At 52.7% G+C, this 18569-nt stretch overlaps 1 pseudogene; it reads right to left on the bottom strand.

The window, feature by feature from the left end:
* Positions 1–15927: 15927 nt before the first annotated feature.
* LOC112858274 (RNA-binding protein FXR1-like) lies at positions 15928–18186 on the bottom strand (annotated as a pseudogene).
* Between the last annotated feature and the right edge of the window lie 383 nt (positions 18187–18569).

Consider the following 18569-nt stretch of genomic DNA (forward strand, 5'->3'; position numbering starts at 1 on the left):
TCGGGGGTCCTGCAGGTTAGGATTTCAGCATACGGATGTCTGGGAGGACGTGATTCAGCCCATTAACAGCAGGCGAGGTGAGGTCAGGACTCCAGGCCTTTAACGGCCGTGGGTCCTCAGACAATTTCCTTCTGCTGCTGGAACCCGGTTTCCTTATCAGAGGGGTGGGGTGGATCCTCTGAGCCCTCGGGAGGAGGCACGAGGGAAGGTCAAGTGCTGTTGCCTTGGGAAGAACAGAGAGAAGTATCCCGGCAGGCAGCTCACTGTCGGGGGCGGAAAGGCCAGTGGTCCTTCCTCCGTCAGCTGGGGCCGTCTCTGCTGCATGCTCGGGACAGAAGGGACCTCTGGCCGCGGGTCAGAGGTGACAAAGGAAGGTGGTGGCCTGACAAGCTCCTGTGATCCGTCCAGGCAGCCGACCTCTTCCCGGCCGGGCTTCCCCAGCCCTGCCTGCATCAGCAAGAGAGCCGAGGGATGAGGGCCCAGGCTGCAGGGCGTGGCCGCCTGCACCGAACTCCCAGCTGTGCTACTGGCCGCCAGAGACAGGGCAAGGACCTTTCTGTTTTTTATTCCCTCCTTTCAACCGAAGCCTTTTGGTGGCAATAGCGAATGGAATCACATGGATCAAAACCCCAAAGGTCAAAACAAACGTAGGGCAAGAACACCCTGTCCCTCGCTCCCCAGCCGCCCCGCCCTGGCGTTCCTATGCACTCTGCTCTGCCCGCTGGGCGCTCCGTCCCGGCCGTCGTGAGATACACGCGCTTTGGCGCTCTGGTTATTGTTTGCCCCATCCTCAGATGTCACGCCTTGAGCTTTATCATCAGTCCCTGGTGGTGCATGTGCAGGCCGTTTCTAATACCTGGGCCGGACGCTTTAACTCTCTCTGCCTCAGTTTCCTCACCAGGGGAGAACTTCGAACAGAGCCTGACACAAGGTAACTGTTCAGCACATACTGTTAAGAGCCTCTCTTTCGGTCACCATTCTCTCCCCCTCACTTCAGTTTCGTTCACTTATTCACTAATGCTCAAGAGCCTACGTTCGGGCTGTTCCCACTTCCTGCCCATGCTGTTCCCCCTTCCCTTCCCCTCTAATCCATCACTCCCTCCTTAGGTGGGCCCAGCTTTGTGGTGATATGACACCTTGTCCTTCCCTTCACCAAAATCACAAAGGAAAGCAAACTGTGCTGATATCAGTGAATTGACTGACAAAAAGAAATAAACCATTAGGCTGACTGAACGTGTTAGCATGTTGTTCACTCATTGCCTCAAAAATATTTTTTTTAATGTTTTCTTATTTTTGAGAGAGAGAGAGAGAGAGACAGAGACAGAGCATGAGCAGGGGAGGGGCAGAGAGAGAGGGAGCCACAGAATCCGAAGCGGGCTCCAGGCCCTGAGCCGTCAGCACAGAGCCCGACGCGGGGCTCGAACTCACGGATGGTGAGATCGTGACCTGAGCTGAAGTCAGACGCTCAACCGACTGAGCCAGCCAGGTGCCCCAAAGTGTTTCTTTTTTTAAATTCTTATTTATTTGTCTTCAGAGAGAGCAAGAGATCACACACGTGTGACCAGGGGAGGGGCAGAGAGAGAGAGAGAGAGGGAGAGAGAGAATCCCAAGCCGTCCCCCACGATGTCAGCACAGAGCCGGGTGCCAGGATCCATCCCATGAGGCGTGAGCCAAAATCAAGAGCTGGAGGCTCACCCGACTGAGCCACCCAGGCCCCCCTCAAAAACATATTTCTTCAGCACCTGCTCCCTGCTGGGCACTGTGATGGGCCCTGTAGTCCCACGTCATATCTGAGGTGCCAAGGCACACTTTCTCAGATAGCCATAGAATTCGGGAGAATGGCCCCTCCCCCACCACGGCCGCCAAGATGCGCACAATCCAAGGAAAGAGTCAAGAACCGGGTCATGTGACTATTGGAGCCTTAATCCAAGGCAAGGACATTAAAGGGTCAAGAGAGTAGAAATCGGAAGATGTCTTTGGAGACAGATGTTGGTCCCCAGGGCTGGAGATCGGGGAACGCTGCCTACAAACGCCACCCGGGTGAAAGGACACCCAAAGCATCACCCGAGGGCCTGCCGTGTGCCCCTGCCGCCGGGACACAGAGCTCTGGCACCTTCTCTCGCCGGAAGAAGCTGCAGGGACCTGTGGCAACCGAGCAGAGGACGGTCAGCTCTGGGTGTGGCCAGGCGCCCGCAGCGGGCGGAGACGCAGTACGCGCGACTCTGTCCCTTACCTTCCTTCTCTGCGCCTCAGCTCTGGTGGAGTCAGGAAGAGTAGCCAGCACGGCGAGGAGTCGGGGCGCAGGAAGCGAAAGCGATTATGAACCCCACCTTCCCGGGACAGGCGCCCCGTCTGGAGCCCGCCCAGCCTGGGGAACGGGAAACCCCAAGTTTTAAGTGAGTTCTGAATTTTGCTTATCACCTTCGTGACTTGAGACCGTCGTTGTGACTTACAGGGGCGGTGGAACTTTCTGCTATGGAGGAGGGCGCGGGAAAGTCCTGGAGGGGCGATGGGGGTTTTCACGGGCAGGAGATGAAGGGCAGATAGGAGGGGAGGGTAAGATGTAGGACCGCCACGGCCTTGCTGGTGGCGCCCGCGAGTCGGCCCTCCACGTTCGGCGCTCTGGTGACATGGTTTTGCACCAACAGGTGTCGTTGTTGAATTAGTGTGCATGCCGCTCGTTATACCCTCTGCTCCGGGTGGTGGTGGTGGGGGCAGGATCGCGTCTGCTTTGCTCACCGTTTTGTCCTCCGCGGCTGGCACATAGCAGACCCTCAATGACGTGTGCTGAGAAAATGGATGAGAACGTGTAGGGGCGCCTGGGTGGCGTAGTCGGTTAACGGTCTTGACTCTGGATTTCGGCTCGGGGCACAGCCTCCTGGTTCGCGAGTTCAAGCCCCGAGTTGGGCTCTGCGCTGACCGTGTGGAAGCTGCTTGGGATGCTCTCCCTCTCTCCGCCCCTCCCCCGCTCGCGCGTTTTCTCTCTCCCTCTCAAAATAAATAAACGTTAAAAAAAATAGAGAACATGATTCAAACGTGAGGATGTTGAAAAATAAGCCTCGTAACCCACAGAGATGAGAATGGGCAGGCCGGTGTTTAGGACCATATGTCAGCTGGCCTCGTGAACTGCCTTTTGTGACAAAAGTCGACAATAAGTCTCAGGGATGTCTGTCTCCTCCGTTGCCTCCTACAGGAAGCCTTCCTGGATCTCCCTAGACCCCACCTCCCCACCGCCCTGATTTCCCTTTGGCTCTGGCGCACCGCATAGCTGCTCAGACAGGCTGCTACTTTCCACACCGAAGCCCCAGGGTCGGCGTGTCTTCATCTTATTATTTTGTTTGCCACAAAGCCCATGCTGTGCCCGGCACACGGCCGGCCATCGGCGAGCGCAGTGTTCGGGGAAGGGGCCTGCCTTTCTTCCTTTCCAGTACCTTCCTCCCTTCCTCTTTCCAGCCTTCATCCATTTCCCTCCTCCTCCTCCGCCTGCTCTGCTAGCGTCATTTCAAAACATTTCTCTTTTCTGCCTTCAAAGCGTAACATGCCCTCCCGAGAAAATCTGGCACATTTGAAGAACCGCACGTAAACTACAACGCTGTGATTCCACGACCTGGATGTTTCCTTTACGCAAAGTTCCTTGCACTTCCTTCCCTCTGCACGCCTATTTTCTTTGGACAATTCTCACGACTCTGTGTGTGCAATTTTGTGTCTCGTTATCTTTTCTTCCTATTCTGTCGAGAGTGTTCGCCCATCATCTAAGTTGCTTTGTAAACACCGATATCGCTGACACGGCGTATTCTGTTATCGGTGGTGTCATTTATTTTCCCCTCCTTATTCCTGCCTTTATAAGCCTCCTCATTGGTACGGTGCTCTCTCCCCCCTCACTCCCCTCTGCTTTTGCCTCAAGGGAGCCTCCTGTTCATAAGCCTGCAAGTTGGTCAGGGCACTTTGTTCTTAGAGAATCGTAGAATTTTACAATTTTACGTATGCGTTTTCTTTCATCCTGAGGGCCTCAAAGCCCTTGAAAGGAGAGGATGGCTCCTGAGAAAGTCACTTTGCCCTGGAACCAAGTTCTTAGTTCTTATGAATCCCTGGTGAGCCGGGAGATGTAAAGTATAATCAGCCCCATTTACAGATGGAAACACTGAGGTGCAGAGAGGCTGTTTTCTCCTTCCGGGGCGAAGATGCCCTCTGATCTTTGAGAGCAGTAGCGGGGGAAGGGGGGTGGGGGGCGCCTGGGTGGCTCAGTCGGGTAAGCGACCGACTCTTGGTTTCGGCTCAGGTCATGATCTCACGGTTCATGAGTTTGAGCCCCACCTCGGGCTCTGCACTGATGGTGTGGGGTCTGTGTGGGATTCTCTCTCTCCCTCTCTCTCTCTGCCCCTCCCCTGCTTGCGTATGCTCTCTCTCTCTCTCAAAATAAATAAATTAAAAAAAAAAGGAACTTTGAAAGTTGTAGGAATCGACTCTTTTCTTTCCATTGGCTGATGTCCTAGTCTCTCAAACCTTCATTAGGGGTAAGTGTCTATTAGTCTTTGGCTAAACAACGACTAAACAAGGTGTCTCAAAACATTACATACTTTTTTAGAAATATATATATATTTTAATGTTTATTTATTTTTGAGAGAGAGAGAGAGAGTGTGTGAGCAGGGGAGGGGCAGAGAGAGAGGGAGACACAGAATCCGAGGCAGGCTCCAGGCTCTGAGCGGTCAGCCCAGAGCCCGACGTGGGGCTCGAACTCCTGAACTGAAAACACTACATTCTTTATGAAGGATGTTCCAGGGGGACAGGCTGGAGAACGTGGTGTAGACGTGCAACTCCCTTCAAAAGCCTGATTTGCACATTTTTACTTGCTGCGTGTCTGTGTCTCACCCCCTGGCCTTTGCCACTTTATGTCCTCTGCCTGGAATGTCCCAGTCCGCTCTTCCTTGGGCCAAATCCTGACTCGGGCGCTGAGACACATCTTCGGAGTCACTTCCTGCAGGAAACCTCTCTGTGCCCCCAGGTTGGAGTCCAGGGCTCCTTCCCCGTGCTTGTCTCTGATCACACCGCACGCTGACAAGCGTGTGTGCTCACGCTGCGACCCCTGCCTGCTGCATCCTTCCCACTGTGCTGCGGTTGACAAACACAGCGCCCGGGACAGAGCAGCACGCGCGTGTGGCAGCCTGAATGACCCTCCTCAGTCACAACTGTCTGCCATGCGGATTTGGGGGCCGTAAAATGGACAAAAGGGCCAGAAGGAGGCAGAAGTTTTAGCAGAGGAGAAGGCAAGACGAAGTCAAACTGAGACAGCGGTAACTATGTGGATGCATCCAGCTGATTCGAACTTCTGGCCCACGTGGCGGTTAGCGGTCTTCTTGCAAAGGATACTTGCTTGAGCTTTATCCATCCGTGTCATATGTATGGGCCAGTGAGGTGGTCCCCAGTCTGTCCTCTGGCCGCGCCCAGGCTCATCTCCTCTGGGGACTCTGAGCCGGGTGACTCCATCAGGACACCGTGACCGTGTAGGGCCGTGTGGGGGCAACCAGATGGCCTTCCTCTGGGACATTGGCCTCTCTCTCTCCTTCTTTTTCCTCTCTTCACTCAGGTGTTCACCAAGTGTTTGCTTGGCACCGAGAGTAGCCAGCCTCCAGACCTGGCCCCTGGTGACCCTCACCTCCGGTGTGCGTGTTCTGCATAAGCCCCTCCCCTTGAGTGGGGGCTGGGCCTAGGGACTCACTGCTAACATTAGAATCTGGTAAAGATGACGTGATGTCACTTTTTTTTTTAAATGTTTATTTATTTTTGAGAGAGAGAGAGAGTGGGGAGGGGCAGAGAGAGAGAGGGAGACAGAGGATCCGAAGCGAGCTCTGTGCTGACAGCAGAGAGTCCTATGCGGGGCTCCAGCTCATGAACACGAGATCATGACCTGAGCCAAAGTCAGACACTCAACAGACTGGCCGCTGAGGCACCCCATTATTTATTTATTTTTTTAAGTAATCTCTATACCCAATGTGGGGCTTGAACTCAGGACCCTGAGATCTAGAGTCGCATGTTCTATGGAGTGAGGCAGCCAGGCACCCCCGATGTCACTCCCATCACTAGGCTCTAAAAGACTGATTTTCATCTTGCTAGCGGGTTCTTTCTATTGACTTCCTGGCTTGCACCCTTCAGTGAAGTCAGCAGGCCTGGGGGAGAGGGGCCCACCTGGCAGGAAACAGAGGGTGGCTTCTGGCCAACAACCAGTGAGGAATTGAGGCCTCAGTCAACAGCCTATGAGGAACCAAATGTGGCCAACACTCGCTGAGTGAGCAGACCCTTCCCCGGTGGAGCCTTCGGATGAGACCGCAGCCCCTGGGCTGGTCCCTTGATAGCATCCAGCCAGAGACCATGAAGCAGAGCACCCAGCTAAGCTATGCCTGGATTCCTGACCCACAGAAACCATGAAATAATAAAGGCTGTTTCAAGCTACTAAGTTTGGGGTAATTTGCTTTGTAGCAATAGATAACTAAGATAATACCCGTTCCGTGTCATTGCCTTTGGTGTTTTCTGTAAGCACCTCTCATTCATTAGTACCCCTTCTCATGATCTTTCCCACCCTGCTACTTCCCAGGGGGTGGATGGATAAAAACCACAAGACTCCCTTGCTTCTAGGGTTCTGGATTTAATTCAGGTTCTGCCAACGAGACAAACTTGTGCAAGATTTGGAAAGCAGAAGTTTTTTCTGTGGCGGTGGTGGCTGATGGGCAGACTCTGGCAGACATGAGCTTCTCCAGTGACCACGCTCTGTGTCCCATTCCCTGCCTCTCAGTTCGTGAGTGTGGGCTGTGGGGTGGGGGTTCATCAGCAGGGATGTCCTGCTTGATTCTTGAGTTCAGAATCAAAACAGGGGTGAGGTGACCTTGAAGCCGAAAGGGCAGCGAACGGCCCATGACACCTGCAGCTCATCCAACAAATAGGTGTAAGCACCTATTTCGTCATACTGAATGCCTTCCTACAAAAAGACTTACACACGTTTCTGCTTCCTGCACTGAAGTCTGCTCATAGAGTCATTCACTCTTCAAGGCCCTGGGGTCACAGGTGAACCTGCCATAATTCCAGATCTCAACATGCCCAGACTCTAGTGATGGAGACAGAAGTTAGAAAGTACTTCCACTAGAAGGTACCTGTTTCTTAGCCCCCGACTCAGAGGTGGATTTACTACGATATTGACAAGGATGGGCTTTGGAATCCTTCATTTGCATGGGTCCCTTCCAAGGTGCCAAGAGAGAGCTTGAAATTTTGTTTTCATAATTTTGTGAGGCTTGTTTCTTAATAAGCACCCCCCTCCAGAAATTGTATAAGCTCCTGGCCCCTCGAAACCTGAGTCAGGTCCTGGATCTGGGGAATCCCATGCCCTTGATGGCTTACCCCACCAACCTTGTGGTGGAAATCTCTTCGCTCAGCCAAGACTGAGCTCCGTAGCTCTACCCCTCCCTGGACATCGCTTCCAGGTCATCTTCTGGCACTTTAAACTCAACCTTCCCTTCACCCCGTGAGTTATCTTTGGTTGAGTGACATCACCATCCACCCACTGGCCCAATCCAGGCACACGGGGTCATCACTGACTCTTCCTTCTTGGTCCTGCCTTCTTCGTAGGGCTGATGTGCCGTCGAAATTTCTGAAAGCAAGCAAGAGAAATGAAAAGGAGGCACACTGGCAATTCTGTCACCAGAAGGGCTGCCTCAAAGGGAAGGAGCTGCCTGCACCTGGGGCCCAGAGAACAGCATCCCCCTGAATAACTCCAGGCAGAGAACATGATGTGGGGAGGTCTGGAAAATGATGCCAAGGTCTAATCCCCACAACAATGCAAGGATGGAATTGGGAATACGTACCTCCAGGAGAGTATCCAGATAATTAAAAGGAGGTGGAGTGACAGGAGGAGCTGAGAAATGACTTAGAATTAAGGACCGGGGTGACCCGGAGCTCCCCTGTGCCACCTTTGCTCACAGGGTTGTGTCTAAGTGTGGGTTTCCCCAAAGCAGATCCCGAGATGAGGACTTGATTCCAGTAATTACTGTGATCCTAGGGGAGGGAACTTAAACAAGAGGAGAAAGGGAGACAATGCAGGAGTGACTTGCGGGGAAACCAGGACTCACTCCCCCAGCGCCTCTGAGAGAGGGTGTAGAACGCACCCCTGACCTGGCCCACGGGGGGCGGGGCGCCGGGTTTGACCCTCCTTGGTTGAGGTGGCTCCTAGAGTGTCAGTTTCCACTGCTCCTGCCTCGCCCCACTAGCCAAGCCAGTGGAGGCCCTGCAGCCAGAGAGATGGACATCCTTTGAGGTGCTTTGAGGACATCTGCAGTGGCCTCCCGGGGTGCCATGTGCCTTGGTGGGGCACTGATGTCATTTGAGCCAGGTGTCTCAAAGGCTAGACTCCTTCCCTTTGGTGCAAGCAGCCTGTGCTAACCTACCTACTCGCCCTGTCCAGTGGACAGTAAGAGGCACAGAGTGGCCGTCCGCAGAAACAGTGGAGACTGAGGAAAGAGCTCACTGGCTCTGAGTCCAAAAGACCAGGGTGGCGGGTGGATTCTGCTGCTTCACCGATTTCCCTGCAGCCAGGCCCTGACCTTGGCCTGGGGGCTTCCCTCAGTTCCCAGCTCCTGTTTGCACTACTAACGCTTCCTTGTCCAAAGCAGCTCTTTCAGGGTGCAACATCTGTTCCGTGCAGGTTGCAGGAGTCACTGTGGCCCCCAAAGACACGTCAGCGTCTTTGAAGTGCCCTGGCTGGCAGAGCTCCTTGCTATTGTGGGGACGTGTGGTTCTCAGCTCCTGGAATGACAAGCTTGCAGGAGGCCCTGGGGGCCTTGGCAGCCGAGCCAATGTTTAGACAGTTTCTTCTGCTGTTTGAATAAGAGCCTTAGGGGCATGGCATCTCTGCCTCGCCTCCTCTCCTGTGGCCCCACCTCCTTCTCTGTGGCCCTGCACCCTCCCTGTGGCCCCGCCTACTCCATGTGCCCCTGCCTCTTCCCCTGTGGCCCCGCCTCCTCCTCTGTGACCCCGCCTCCTCCCCTGTGGCCCCTCCTCCTCTCCTGTGGCTGGGCAGCCTGGCAGCCCAGCGTCCTGAGCTGCTTGTAAAGTTCCTCTCAGCGCTCGCAGAAACTTCACAGGTGAGGGATCTTCCAGTGGGCTTCAAGGCTCCCTGCCCCCTCCTTTTTATGAAGGCAGCTCCTTTTTAAATTGCCTTTCTTTGGGGCGCCTGGGTGGTGCAGTCGGTTAAGCGTCCGACTTCAGCCAGGTCACGATCTCGCGGTCTGTGAGTTCGAGCCCCGCGTCAGGCTCTGGGCTGATGGCTCAGAGCCTGGAGCCTGTTTCCAATTCTGTGTCTCCCTCTCTCTCTGCCCCTCCCCCGTTCATGCTCTGTCCCTCTCTGTCCCAAAAATAAATAAACGTTGGAAAAAAAAATTTTAAATTGCCTTTCTTTGACACTTAGGTGTCAAGGCATCTGAGCCCCCAGGATGACTTTGAAAAACCCTGGCTTTGGAATTTGTTCTCTCTCCCCAGCAACCATAACCCTAAAAGGCAGAGTGAGCCTTACCTGTAATTTAGGAGGCTCAGAGAAACTCAGTTGACTTTCCTTATATTGCACAGCCAGTCAGTGGCTGAATTAGGGGTGGAATCCAAGCTTGCTGACCTCAAGTCCTCCAGTACCTGGAGGTGGGTGATTTAGTGTCCAGGTGAGGGCAGGACTCATCTGGATCTGCTCTCCCAGCTTTGTGAGGATTCATGAGAAACTGAGTAGAAAACGCTGTGAAATCTCTCATAGAGGTGCAGCTGACAGTGAGAAGGGGCTTTATCTGTCTGGAATCTGGGCGCTTTCGGGAGCCAGTGTGAGAAAGAGGGTAGGTGAATAAGCCTGGAGTCAAGTTCCAACCTGGGTTCTTGAGTTTCAAGGTGTGTGGCATTAGGTAAGCCACTCCCCCCTTTTGTGCCTTGGTTTCCCCATCTGTAAAAGAGTCAACTTACTGAGTTGGGTTAGTGCTAAGCACAATGTCTGGGACACTGTTACTCCTAGTAAATGTTAGCTGTGGCTATTACTGACACGATCATTGTTGTTATCTTCACGAAGCCTCATTTAAATATGACAGCGGGTAAAGGCTCAATAACTGAGAGGGATGATGATTACTGTTGCCTTAGCAGTACTGAACTTGAACCAGGTGGGGTGGCTGCTCCAGAGGAGTGGGGAGAGTATGGCCTTTGGAGGAGATGAAGGATTCCCCTTGAAGGTTAAATGAGGCAGCACCACCATGGCATGGGCCAGGGACCACGGGTGATATGATCCTCATTCTCTGCTGCAAGTTAAATCACAACCCAAGTGATAAATGACACCAGGAAACTCAAAGGAAGGAAGGGCAGGGTGAAAGTTATTAATTAATAGTGTGGTCTTGAGCAAGTCACTTCAGGTCTTTGCTCACTTGAAGAGGAAGAAGTACATTGAACTGATCAGCCCTTCTTGGTTCTGAAATTCTGTCCATCCACACTTTCATCCACTCTTCCATTCTTCTATCCATCATCTATCCATGTATCCACCCATGCTTCACCCATCCACCCAACCCCATCTGTCTATCCTTGTGTCCATGCTTCCCATCCACCCATCTCTCCATCCATCCATCCGTCTACCCATCATCTGTCCATCCACCATCCATCCATCCATCCATCCATCCATCATCCTTCCATCTACCCACCCATGCATGTGTGCATCCGTTAATCCATCCATCCATTTATTGATCCATCATACATCCATCCTTCCATCCATTCACCCACCCATCATCCATCCATCTACCCATCTACCTACCCTTCCACCCATCATCCATCCATCCATTCTTGTGTTCATGCTTCCTATCCATCCATCTCTCCATCCATCCATCCATCCATCCATCCATCAATCGTCATCCATTCATCCACCCATCCACCCATCCATCTACACAGCCACCCATCATCCATCCATCCATCATCCATCCATCTACACATCCATCTACCCAGCCATCCGTCCATCCATCCAGCCACCCCTCCACCCATCCTTCCATCCATGCACCATCCATCCATCCACCCATCCATCTTCCCAGCCACCCATCATCCATCCATCCATCATCCATCCATCTACACATCCATCTACCCAGCCACTCCTCCATCCATCCAGCCACGCCTCCACCCATCCATCCATCCATCCATCTACCCAGCCACCCCTCCACCCATCCATCCACCATTCATCCAGCAACCTATGTTGCCCAGGCCCTGGGCTGGGCATTATTAAACAGATTAAGGGGCCTACAGCCAGATCCTTACTATTGAGGAATTTGCAGTTGGGTCCAACCAACCACAGTTGGTGAGTGGGCAAGGCTTCCAATCCCAGAGTCACTAGGCCTCTTTGCACCTTGACCTTGTGTCCCGTCTTGCCTTTGTGGGCTGTCAGACTGAGAAGGCTGTGGGTTCACACCATTCTTCTGCACCACTTTGTGTCATGTCCTGGGGTCCCCACTCCACACGCATTTCCACTTCTAATCCTTATTCGGTCTTGTGAGGCAGGGCTTCCTATACTTGTTAATCAGGCAGAGGACTGAAACTCAGAGGGATGAAGAGTTAGCCCAGAGCCTCCTCTGTGGTATCTGTCCCAATGCTCATAGAGCTGGCCTCTGCCCTCCTGGGCCCCGCACTGAGATCCCCACACTGGGTTCAGATCCTGGCTCTGTATCCTGCCAAAGTATATCCCTCCCATCTCTGTTTCCTCATCTGTGAAATGGGATAATAATAGTCCCTATCTTGTAAGATTGTTTGAGTGTTATCTGATGTAAAGCAGGAGAGTGGCCCATAGTAAGCACTTGACTGTCGGTCATCATGATTATCGTACCTATCATATACTACCTGTCAAGGCCAGACAGGCCACAGGTACATTTTTCAGGAGAGGACTAACTGCTCAGTATTGGATGGAAGGAAGGAAGGAAGGAGGAAGACTGCCCCTCAAGGCCACAGTCAAGGCCAGAGTGTTAAGAGCTGGTCCACAAATGTGCGATCTGGGGCTCTATGTCTGGCCACGTGAGGTGGGCACTGGGGCCACAGTTAATTTCTTTGAGCACTGAGTGGCAGGCCTCAAGCCTCATTAACCCCACGAGTCCATGAGCCGGTGGGATTTGTGTAATCTTGTTTTCCCTTCCGCTGGCTTCCCGGGTTGCCATTGTGCTCACACTGAAGGCTCAGTAACTCCCTCAAATTCCCGGGGTGGGGGGGCTGCAAATGGCTAAGACCTGTCTGCCCCAGTGAGAGACCCTCAAGTCACCTTAGTGCTCAGGCCCGGCCCGCCCCTCCTCACCCCTCTCTGCCTCCTCTGGCCTCCCCAACCGGGCCTGGTGAAGTGGAGGAAGGCCCCCCCACCCCGCTCCCCACAATCGCCCCCACACTTGTGAGTGTGTGACACACTCAAGGCCACACAGAGCTGAGCCTGAAAGGGAGCTCATGTTCCATGAATGTCCCCACGTGCCCGCAACTTTATTTCCACCCTGGGTCCGTCGTCTGGCTACCACATGGGGATGCCCTTCGGGGTGACTCCAGAGATGTCAGGGGTTCTACGCGAGCCCCAGGGGATTGAGGGGCAAGAGGTCACAGAGGGTCCCTGGGTTTGGGGTCGTGGCCCCCACTCCGTGGTTCAGGAGACCCTGTGCAGTTTTCTCGTCTGTGCTTTCTGGTCTGTAAGCACCACAACCTCCCCCCCACAGTAAGCAGGAGGAAATGAGGGCATAGCACACAGGAGAAGCTCCCAGAATGTTGGCCCCCCTCTTCCTCACGTATTCATCCATTCATCTGGCGGTTTGGAACCTGAGCCGTGACAGGACAGGTGTGGGGGACACCTCCTGAAGGCTATGACTTAGTTGGAATGACAGAGGCTAAACCACATTAACAGCCGAGTAGCGGCCGGCGTGATAGGCACCATGAGGGGCTGAGACAGCAAACCTGGGGGGCTCACCTCAGGAAGGTCAGTTGTAAGCAGAGACCGACCCTCGGGTGGAGGGGAGCACTCCAGCAGAGAGCCCGACTGAGCCATCCGGGCAGGCCCGTGACGGGCGACAGGGAGCAGGGGCTGGGGGAGAGCAGGGTGGGTGGCAGGGCCTTTGTGCTGCGTGACAAGCCCGAGGGAGCGTTCCCGGGATAGAGCTCTGTTTACAAATCACATTGCCCCAATAAAATCCACCACCGTTTGTCAGGGCCTTCGGACGTGGGCGTTTGCAAATTGTCCCCTCCGTTTCTCCGCAGTCTGTGTTGTGAAAGCCACACGCCTTGTGCCAAAAGCACAGATGCATTGTGGTCCCGGCGGGCTCAGGCCGGGCGTCAGAGCCCCAGAGTCAGGGCACAGCAGAGGGTGAGCCAGTGACGATCCTCCTCTTCACAGCATCTGTGAGTCCCCCAGGGCGTCCCAACGATCCACATTTCGCAGACAGACTTTGCCCTCCGTGGGTCCCCGGTGCTCCCTGGTGCCGCTCTCCCTGAGTCATCTCGGTGCCACCGCCTGGTTGTGACTGTGGTTGCGGGAGCTGAGGTGGAAGGCTGGCCGGTCGGCTGAGGGCTGCCCAGCCAGTCAGAGGTCAAGCCAAGATTTGAACCCAGAACTTAGACACGGAGCTTCCAGCAGGCCTTCTGCGCTAGGTCAGTAAATGGCGTGTCATTATCAGGGTGGTAATTTTGCGCGTCTCCCTGTGACGCTGGGCTTTGGCTCTGGGGGTTTCCGGGGTCACTGGGGACGCCAAGAGCTGTGTTTGGGTTCATGTCACACAGAGGGACATGGTCAGAAGAGTGTCCACTAGATAAAGCGAACCAGCCCTTTGGTCTCTCGAGCTCAACCAGCAACTCCTCGAACATAGGATTTGAGAGCTGGAATGGACATGGGGTCCCTTCAGTCTCAGCTTCTGCTTCTTTGTCAGAGAATCGGCGGGGGCGGAGGTTACGGGGTGAGGTTGGGCTGGGGTCCAGGGTTTCTTTGTCCCATCGGGTGGGCTTCCCACCTCAACTCAGCCACATTAGCGTTGATGCTAAAGAGGCAGCCACTTCCCATGTCATGCCCTTCCTGGGTGAGATATCTGTGTGCATAATCCAGCCATGAGACAGACACCTCATTAAATGACCTTTCGTCCCTGGGACTGTTCTTTAAGGAACACCTGATTTTAGCTTTTCAGCTCCAAATCCCCCATGTGTCAAGAGAGATTTCACACTGAAACTTGAAACTAGGGCCCGATCCGCAGGTAACCAAGTAGGTGGTCGGGCGAGGTACCTCGAAGCCTGCGTCCAATGGGGGCCCACTGCTTATATGAAGTTGGGCGAGACAGTAAGATCCCTGGACCTCTGTCTACTAGTCTAGGAAGTACAGATAAAAACAGTTCACTTCCGGGGCGCCTGAGTGGCTCAGTCGGTTGGCTCAGGTCATGATCTCACGGTTCGTGAGTTCGAGCCCCGCATCGGGCTCTGGGCTGACGGCTCAGAGCCTGGAGCCTGCTTCAGATTCTGTGTCTCCCTCTCTCCCTGTGCCTCCCACACTCATGCTCTGCCTCTCAGTCTCTGAAAAATAAATAAACGTTAAAAAAAATAAAAAAAAACACAAAAACAGTTCACTTCTCCTTGACCTCGCAAGGGGACGTATCTGTGTCAATTAAATCGATACACGCAGACAGCAGGTGGGGAACAGTAATCATGGTTTTCACGTGAGGAGTGATTTTTCTAAGCATTAATATGATCGAGTTACTCCTGTTAAAATTCTGTAGTGTTTTTGTCCTATTGTATTCGTTCATTCATTCATTCAACACATATTGAGCAACTCGTATGTGCCAGGCACAGTTTCAGGTACCAGGAACACAGCGAGAACAAAACACACGATGCTCCTGACTTGTGCTTACAGTATAGCAGGGAAGAGAGACAACAAGCGGGTTGAAGAAGTTAAGTGCGTAGCAGCTAGAGGGGGGTGTTTGAGGAGAACGTGCTGCCTCTGGGCCTGCAGTGAGGGGTAGGTGGGGGGTCCAAGAGGCAGTGAGGGCCTGCAGATGTCAAGCCTCCCCTTTCCACTCTGCTTGAAATGGAGTCGCCCCAGGGGATTTTGAGCAGATTATGCTGTAGGGGTGTCTGGGTGGCTCCGTCGGTTGAACCCCCGGCTTTGGCTCAGGTCAGGATCTCATGTTTTGTGAGTTCGAGCTCCACATCGGGCTCTCTGCTGTCAGCACAGAGCCTGCTTGGGATCCTCTGTGTCCCCCTCTCTCTGCCCCTCCCCTGCTCGCGTGCTCTGTCTCTCTCTCAAAAATAAATAAACATAAAAAAAAAAGCAGCTGTCCCAGGTGGGTGGGGGGCGGGGGGAGGGGTGGTGCAGGCTGGGACCTGGTGGGGTCGAGAAGGTGGTGAGAAACAGCAGAATTCCGTGGTTCCGTTACTCGCACTCGGTTGTGTCTGCCGAGCGGCTCCTGTGGCTTTGTAATTGTGTAGTGTGAACTCATTTTCAGTGGATACATTTGGCAGCTGCATTTCCAAGGGGATTTTGCACGTGTTTCTTCCAGGTGCCCCCCAACACCCACCCCCCCCCCCAACCCCCGGCGACTAGCTTAATTTCTAAAACAATCAACAAAGAGTGGCTTTTGATCCCGGTTAGCCTGGCCTTTTTGGTCAATGCTCGTCGGCTTCAGGTTCTTCGGCACGTGGGGGGTGTCACCGCTAACACGGAGTACGAGTGCCCTCGGGTTACGGGCACGGGTTCTTAAAGGATGATGTGGCTGAGAGAGACCAGCTTGTTGGTCGACTCCTCTGGGTCCGTGGGAGGACTTTTCTTTCTTTAAAAAAAAAAAAAACTTTTTTTTTATAGCCAGCAACTTTTTTTAATGTTACATATACTATTCTCAAGGCACATCTGATGATATATTTTATGACACAGTAGGCGTCAAAGTATGTTTAACGTGTGATTTCTTCAGGATCCCTCCCCTTTCTGGATTCCAAATGGAGGAACTGAAAGTGTGATGTAAAGACCGGCGATCCATAGTCTGTCTTTGGCCAGCTTGTCCAAGCACTATTGTAAAATGTAATATGAAAGAACTGGAAAGTACGAACTTCTTCAGTTTGTGAAACACCGTTCAGGACTGCTGCTTCTTGAGTGTTTTCTTCTTTTAAGGTATTAATCTTTTCTTCCCCTGGAGTGCGCCGTAGCTTAGAAATGTCATCGCCAGAAGCAGTCGTCGGCCCATTTATTGCCTTTTCTGAAGGACCACGCTCTTCAGTCACGTCTCTTGCCACTTCTTTCTTGTTTTTCGCCAAAGTTTCCCTTGGGACGTTTCTTTGTCTGCTCTGAGGCGCAGCTCTAGAAAAATAATCTGCAACTGTGACTAGCCCGTTTTCCTTAACTGAATTGGTATCAGATTCGGTCATCCCATCCATCAGAAGAGCATCTTCATCAGTCCTTCGTCTACGAGACCACCTACGACGGTGAGTACTGTGATGAGATTCACTGGCATCAGTGTGTGCAATCTCATCAGATTCTCTATTATCAAGTAACCTGTATGGATTGCCGTCTGGATCTTTGAGCACAGGACTGATGGAGAATTTGCCACCACGTGGTCCAGCACGACCTCGACCCCCTGAAACACTTCTCCCTCTTCCTCCTGGGCGTCTCCTCCCGTCAGGCTGATGTCGGCTCTCTCGATCATCTTCTCCTGCCAATGACCAATCACTCGGCCCGTCTTTATGCTCAGATTCTGTTTCAGGGGGGCTAGACAGCTCAGAGTTTGTACCATAACCGGAGGTGTAATTAGGGCCCCGACGACCTCTGCCTCTTCCAGTCTAAGACCTAGAACCAATCTGTCGTAGCTGTTCATCAATCTGCAGGCGTTCCATTGTTAGCTGTTCTGCTTCCTTTAGATAAGCAATCTGGTACTCTAAAAAACTTGCTCATTTCCGATGCTTTTTTTCGTGCCAACAAACACAAATGGAACCACAGCATCTTCTCTAGGTGGTTGATTTTCATTGTCTCCTTCGATTCTCACCCGCATCACACCAGATTTGTCCATTATTTCCTGAATAGCTTTGCCATTTTTCCCAGTTACTTTTCCAACAAGATTCCTAGGAACCTGAATAAAATCCTCCACAAATTCCAAGAAACCTCTAGCCTTTTTTACAGCATCAGCACTCCCTCCATAGAGTCTAAATGTGCCAGTGTCTTCGTCTAGCTCAATAGCTGTAACTCCAGGAACCTTCCTAGCTTGCTGTGTGTTCCTATTGCCAGGCCCATTCAATCTTCTCTCCCAACAAATTCCTCATGAAAAGCTGCCGCAAGTTGTTTTGTGCATTCTAAAAATTTTTTTTTTTTTCAACGTTTTTATTTATTTTTGGGACAGAGAGAGACAGAGCATGAACGGGGGAGGGGCAGAGAGAGAGGGAGACACAGAATCGGAAACAGGCTCCAGGCTCTGAGCCATCAGCCCAGAGCCCGACGCGGGGCCCGAACTCACGGACCGCGAGATCGTGACCTGGCTGAAGTCGGACGCTTAACCGACTGCGCCACCCAGGCGCCCCTGTTTTGTGCCTTCTAAATGCTTAGCGGCTTCTCCATTTCCGGACATGAGCATCGACTTCGTACGAATACTTCGCAAATGCGTGTCACTTAAAATGTTTACTGTCTTCACATTTGCTTCACTGGCAGACGGTATCATGAGCTGTGTGGTTTCTGGATGGTAAAAAATTCTGCATGCTCCTCCTTCTTTTTTAAAATCTTTATGTGCATTGTTCATTAGCACACGCCCCTCTCAAATCCTCAGGAGCATCCACTGTACATTCAAAGAAGGTACTTTTCTTTTTTTGACAGTTTTGTTTTGATGGACAGGCCGAAGTCGCTCAAATGGGACTATTTCATTGTAAGTGGCCTCACAAGCAGCGCATTCAATGACATAAAACTCTCCTTTCATCATTCGAACTTTGGCCAACACCATCCACATGGTTCCTGGTCATTTGCTCTTGAATACCTCTGCTTCGTCTCCTTCACTAATTTCTTTGTTTACATCAGGCGGTGGTGGTGATCCAACTTCATTAAGTGGAACCTGGTGTTCTGGCTGCCAGTTGTTCTCAGAAACAACTGTGAGGGATGTTCTTCCTGAACATCTTTGATAAATCCCTTGTAGAAAGCCGGTTGGAGCCACAAACCTTCACCGTCAGCTCGGCCATGTTGGAACCACCAAAAAAAAATTTTTTTTAACGTTTATTCAGTTTTGAGAGAGAGAGTGAACAGGGGAGGGGCAGAGAGAGGGGGGGACACAGAATCCGAAGCAGAATCCAGGCTCTGGGCTGTCAGCACAGAGCCCGACGCGGGGCTCGAACTCACGGACCGTAAGATCATGACCCGAGCCCGAAGCTGGACCCTTAACCGACTGAGCCACCCAGGCGCCCCGTGGGAGGACTTTTCTAATAATCTATCGTTCGCTGAAGTTCAGTCCGTCGAGGGTCCCTGCTTTCTGGTGGGTCCCTCCATTCTCATTTGCTGTCACATGTGGGGCTAAGGCCTTGTCTCCTGACCCCGGCTACCCATTACCACCCCAGTCTCTGAGTTG

The sequence above is a fragment of the Puma concolor genome, chromosome B1 (assembly GCF_028749965.1).
Source record: "Puma concolor isolate L17-30 chromosome B1, mPumCon1.1.hap2, whole genome shotgun sequence".
Classification (NCBI taxonomy): Eukaryota; Metazoa; Chordata; class Mammalia; order Carnivora; family Felidae; genus Puma; species Puma concolor.